The sequence below is a fragment of the Acipenser ruthenus genome, chromosome 54 (assembly GCF_902713425.1).
Source record: "Acipenser ruthenus chromosome 54, fAciRut3.2 maternal haplotype, whole genome shotgun sequence".
NCBI lineage: Eukaryota > Metazoa > Chordata > Actinopteri > Acipenseriformes > Acipenseridae > Acipenser > Acipenser ruthenus.
Genome location: NC_081242.1, coordinates 4458789 through 4465385, shown reverse-complemented (window position 1 = coordinate 4465385; position 6597 = coordinate 4458789).

Sequence of the window (6597 nt, the reverse complement as noted above, 5' to 3'; positions counted from 1 at the left end):
CAGTACGTGGTACGAAGATCAGATCATAAGAACGGGGTACGAAGATCAGATCATAAGTACGGGGTACTGAGGTTCATCAGTACGTGGTACGAAGATCAGATCATAAGTACGGGGTACGGAGATCAGATCATAAGTATGGGGTACGGAGATCATGGTGGGGTAGAAAGGTCTCCCCATTGACTGCTGAACTAAATACATACAGTATGTGTTGTAAGGATATGAAGTAGCTGGAATACTCATATTGTTTTGTAATATATGTTTGTATATGTATTGAGTGTCTAAGGTGATCAATGAATTGGCAATGTTACTCGGCCTTGAGCATACCAACAAAACCAATTAATCATTGATTAATTAGACACTTATTAAGTATAGTGTTGGATTGAGAACAGACTGCACTCGGCCTTGAGCATACCGCTTTTCGAACTCAGTAACCAACCTAACTCAATAAAGAGAACTGTGTTGTACGTAAGGATCTTTTGAAGTTATAATCTGTTTTGCTGTCACCATCAGGTAATAGAATAAGCCTGTTATAATAACTGCCACCAAAAAGTGGGGCGGATAATGGTATGGCATAAAACCCTAGTTAAAACCCATGAGTGCACCAACAAACGTGTACATTTAAGGTGGGAAGGAGTGCAACTATAGATAGGTCACTTAATCTAATACAGCATTAGGATAAGCAGGTAGTGTAATAGTTCACACAAGGTGAAACTGATAAGTAGTAATCAGACGATAAACTCCAATAAGAGCACATACAAAAGTGTGCAATTTAATGTGCAAAGAAACAAAACCACTCATTAAAGTGCATGTCCAGAGAAGGAGTGCTTTTTGCTTTCTTAGAATAATATTGGAGCAACATATTTGTAGAAAGAAACCAAAGTAGAGAAACAGAATATCAAACTGGTTGAAAATGGGATACACGTGTACATGATATAGAAAACTCTGCATTTAAATGGAAAGATGGAGAAAGACGGTTGGTCAAGTAATCTGAGTCATGAAGAGCAGAGAGAATGATTTGTGAAATAAAAGAAAGACAAATTGGAACAGGCATGTGTAATTATGGTGTGTAGAGGTAGAATATTGCGTAAGGCTTACTCAAGAGTTTTGCGTGTGTGTGTCTAAGTGTAGTTTTGTTTTCATTGTCTGGGGAAAAAGGGAGTCTGGTCAACTCCAGGATGTCAAAAGACAAAAATGAGAATGACAAGAACGTGGAGCATAGATTATGCTGCAAAACATGTTAAAAAGGGAGTCTATGTGCAGAATAGCAGTGAACCTGTTATCACAATAGGGCAGTAATAGATAGACAGAAACGAGAAAGAAAATAAATAAAGTTAAACAAGCTAATTGTGTGCGAGTGATGTGACAGACTGTCGAGGAGTTACAAACGCGATATGATTTTACAAAGGAAAATTGTAAATAATTGTCTGTTGAGAATAAAGATTTGAGAGGACAAGTCAAGCAGTTAGAAACACTTACAAGTACTACTTTAGTTGAAAGGCAATTGTCTGCTACACAGCAATTGGAAATGCGTAAGGAAAACGCAACGCAAAGACAACAATTGATAGATTGTCAGAGAAAGATAATTAATTTGGAATCAAGTTTGAAAAATACAGATAGCCTATTGAGAGCTATGGAAAGTGTCTGGCTCTGCAGGGTCTGTGCCTTGGTGCCTTGCAGATTCAAAGAAAAAGAGCATGACCTTATTTGGGCATAGGAACGCTTTGTTCCTTTAGAAAGGAATCTAGCGAGTAACAACTGCCAATTGAATACAATTACTTAGGATATTTAAGTGTAAAACCAAGGGAATTTGAATAATGTTTAAATTATGTTACATGCAATGGCAAGATACAGGGGAAAATAGCTGTTTTCTGTTAAGAGTGCTGTTTAGCTGAACAACTTGGTACTTGGAGAAAGGGGGATAAGAGCAGCACAGAGAGAGAGAGAGAGAGAGAGAGAGAGAGAGAATGTGAAGGTTGCTGTTACACAGACTGTGTTGGAATAACCTTTTAGAAAGAAAACAAATGTTTTTGGAGATCTGTACATCTGATACACTATGAAAACTAATTATGCGTAAAGGTAATTCTGTTTAATAATTTTATTAATTTTATTTATTCGAAGTATACTGGTTATGATTATGAGTGAAGCCAGATGTGGTTTTATTCTGATGTTGTTGCATAAATTAGGATAGTAAGTTTTAGATTACACATTAGCATCTGTTACAATATGAATCGCGGATTGAAAAGATAAAAAATGAGGAAGGTAGCATTTCAGGCATGGATGTTATGGGAACAAGAAGTTACACAATCGATCTCAGAGCTGGACTGAGCTACAAAGATTTAAAATCTGCAGCAACAGGCTGCAGAGTCACAGCGAGTTGGTGCATCAGCAGAAAGACAGAGTAAGCAGTGTCAGAGCTACAAGTACATATGGTGTGGTTCAGAATATACGTGTTGGTGTCAGATCCCTTGGCACATTAGGATATAATATGCTTTATGTTTATCACAAATAATGTTTTACAGAGCTTCTTGTGAGTTTGCTTTTTCAGCCGGTCAAATGCAGTATCTGCATACACAGGAGAGGTGATGATAACTAGATTAATGTGATGATTGAACCATAAATAAGATTGGGAATGAAATAGGAGTGTTGGTGCGAGGGATTGACAGGGCAATACAGAACAGACGTTGAGTTAATGGCAACACCAGGGCGGTAAGCCAAAGGTTGGCCAAAGTGGGGCCAAGCAATGCTCTAATTGTGGTTGTAGAGGACATGCAAAAGGAACCTGCTGGGCTGAGGGAGGCGATGCTGAGGGAAAAGGACCCCAGCAGCAGTGTGAAATGCTAGTGAATACTGGAGCCAGTGTCTCTATAACTGATGTATAAGTTCCTCTTACTACTGACTATGTGATTACTGAAGGCGTTGTACGAGGAACGCAAGTTGCATATAACACAAAACCGGTGCGGCTGAAAATTGGAGAACTATGTAATGCGTGCCACAGCAATAACTGTGGGAAGGCTAGGGGTGTGGAAATCGCAGTGGAAGGAGAACCACACCCCCCAACGTCAGTATCCAGTCAAAGCTGAAGGAGTAGAAGCTGTACGAGGCATCATACAGCATCTGCTTCAGCAAGGGATAGTGAGGGAGTGTAACTCCCCTACCAGTGTTTGTATACAAAAGGGAGACCAGGGACAATGGGTTCCCAAGACCCAGACTAAACTGTATAAACAATAATGTAATGTGTGTTGTCTCATTGCAGGAGGAGCAGCGAGGGACGGCGGTGTACTTAACTAATTGTTTTTATCCACCAGAGTGAGCTCCAACGACTGCCGGGCTGGCCCAGAGGTGAACCCATTCCACAATGGATCGATATGACTAGGCAATATCCTTGGGATGCAAACTACACACATGTCCATCTCACCTCATAACTACACTTTATGAGACTAAAATACCCTCAGTGCAAGGGAGGGAATGTCCTGCGGGACTGAAATGATACGATCATACGCTGGTTGCCACACACATATGGTCCGGAGGATCTGTATAGGGTGTGGCAGCTAAGCATGTGGTAGCTTAATCAGACTAAGACGTGTGCAGTGAACCATGATTTGTCCTGAGGATAGTGAGGGACCCAACTGTGGGGCCTTGTTTCCTTTGGGCAACTGATTCACAGGGAAAACAAATGGCCTGTGTGTCCTCATACATATACACCTCCATCACAAGGTCTGATTGAAATTGAGGAACCTCTGGGTTTATTAGAAAAAGTTATCTGACACCGGGTTCAGGTTTATATCAATTTATATCAATTTATTTAGTCTAGCTTTTCTACTCTGTGTCAACTGTTTATGGGTCAGGTTAACGACGCCATTAAACGATATGATATCCTACAAAGTAAGGTCACCCTGGACGGAAAAACCAGCGGTAGACAGCGACGTGAAATCTTATCTGAAGGTGCTAATTCTGAAATCAATACATTGAATGATGAGTTTGAAACATCAATATGATGACAGCACACATATGTATGCAGCTAAAGGGTTAGCAGAAGCTGCTATGGCTATATACAGCAATGCTGAAGCTATAAATATAACGTTAGGATCTATTAGAGTGTTATTAATTGTGCTTATGAATGATAATGTTACTCAGCATGAAGAAAGATGTTACAGGATGGGAACTGCTAGGGATATTACTGATTTACTGTACAGACAACTGCCAGTGAATCATAGAGCTCAATTGCAAGCAAACACTGAAGATGGCTTTGGGATAGAATGGGCTGCTGAAGTATGGGACACTGTACTCACCCGTCCATTCCGGGGCCCTTATGACACCACAAACTTACAACTGAGGGCAATGATGGCTGTCTGTCCGTTACCTATGCAACAAGGTAATCATGTATATATGCTAGCCACTGTAGGTTGGGTGGGTAATAATTAATTATATTATTGTATGTACTTGTGAAGGGAAACTTAATACTATACTAATTTGCAATTGCTTGCTATTGTTAGGCCTCTTAAAGGCTTTGAGCAGGTCGTGCAGCACAACCGTATTCACTGGTGTATTACTTCTGATCGCACTCACCTTTCCATACAACATAGGCAATGTTCCACCAATATCTCAGACTGCATAGGTTCTAAAATCATATATGCTTTACCACGCTTATATGTGGACTCTGGCCAGGACTCTTGATCACTCAGCCCTCCTCCAAACGATACAGAAGATGAAAACTGCTCTGGACAAAGCTCAACACGAAGCAGTGATGGCTGAGGTACATGCTGATATGGCGCAAGCTGACACCAACATTATCAGATCACGTGCCTCTTCCTCAGGATGAGGTTTTGGACCAGGGGCAAAGGTTGAGTTGCCTCCTTGGGGTCCCTTGTCACCCTTGTTCTGGCGTTCTTTCTCTACAGTCAAATACGCCGCACCCTCCATCAATATCAACTCACTCAACGGACGGTCAGGGCTGCGGAGAATGCACTACTCTAAATCGAGTGCGTGGAAAGACGCTCACTGTCATGTGCTGGTAACCTCTGACAGGGGGCGCAGAAGACAGTCTCATGTTGGCCTCGTGGGCTGTATTGGCCACAGGCCAAAAGTGGGGGGTGAAGGGTTAAAATAAATCTTAGTTAAACAAGTAGTATAAAAATGCTTGAGTATGTCTGTGTAAGCTATGTTGGAATATGGATAGGTAAGTCAGCACTTTACAAGGACATCACACTTTGGCTGTGTGCCGAGAACATCTTGTGATACTTTGTTTCCTTTTAAGATGAATATACGTTCTGCTGCACGCACACACTATTCTGTCTTGTTTGTGCATAACTATAAAAGCTGTACTTTGTAAATACGTGTCAGAGAAACATTAACAGATTGCCTGTGAAATGTTGTCTCTCCAGAATTCTGCTTAATAATACTGTGCTGCTTTTTATCAACTCTCAGAGAATCTTTATTTAAAATTTGGTCCCTACACAAAGTATGCTAGTGATGTAGTCTTGACATCTAAATGCTATTGTGACAGAAAGACAATGATTCTTGGTTGTAAATCTCCCTCCCGACCTGTGAGGGCGCTAAGCAGCGAGTACAGAGTTCTTTGGACGGGCTGGTCTGACAGTTCTTTCCCAGGGTCGGGAAGTCGGCCAATCTGGATGAAGGCGAGACTCCGTTGCAAGAACGCATTGACCCGGAAGGTAAACAACGTGGCAGCCGCAGACTGGCGAGGCGGTTGCACTTGTTTACCAAGGGGTCATGTGTGACGGCATAAAAAGGGGATGGAGAATCGTAATCTGTTCCTTTGTTAGGGTTTTGAAACTGAACTGAAAGAACCAGTATTTCTGTATTTAATAAAAGAATGTGAGTGTTTTGTTTGTTTTTGTCAGTCTGTCTATATCGTCTTGTGTACTAGACTAGACGGATAAACACGATCCAGAACGGCCAGCACAAAACCAGGATAACAACGCACTGACTGTTCACTAAATAACATTGTAAATTCACGACCAGCACTACAGCACTCACTGGGAGAGATGACCGTGTTTGTGTATCTGCATTGGGATTATTGTTCTTGGGGGATAATTGTTTATTGTAAACGGGACTGCAACCCATCATCATTTACTGTGCAATACACATCGTTCTGTATTGCCAGCCATCATTGTTTGTTTGTTTGGTCATCAGACCCCTCGATTAAAATAAACAGAAACCTTTTCACCCGTACTTTGCTTGTCTGTCGTTTCTTGTTGGATTACTGCACCGCACCTGCACATACTACTTAGCACTTTGCCACAGCTATATATTTATATATAGTGCCTCCCCATTTTATATATATATATATAATTGACCACAAAAGTACAATTAATAATACAAGTATAAGTCTCTATGTGTATGTGTGTGCATCTGTTAACAGTACAAAAGCAATATATCACCCTCTGCAGGTGCAATTGTAATGGTGGCGCTTCCTCCATGTGCTTTGCCTATCTCTGTTTCTTCCCATTGAAATTGCTTAAGACACGTGGTGCTTGAAAACGTTCTCGTATTGGATTAAGGGAGACAGCACCACCGACCCTGTATTGCACATGTGCAAGGATTGAGAACAGTGAGAGAGAGTGCGGAACAGTGAGA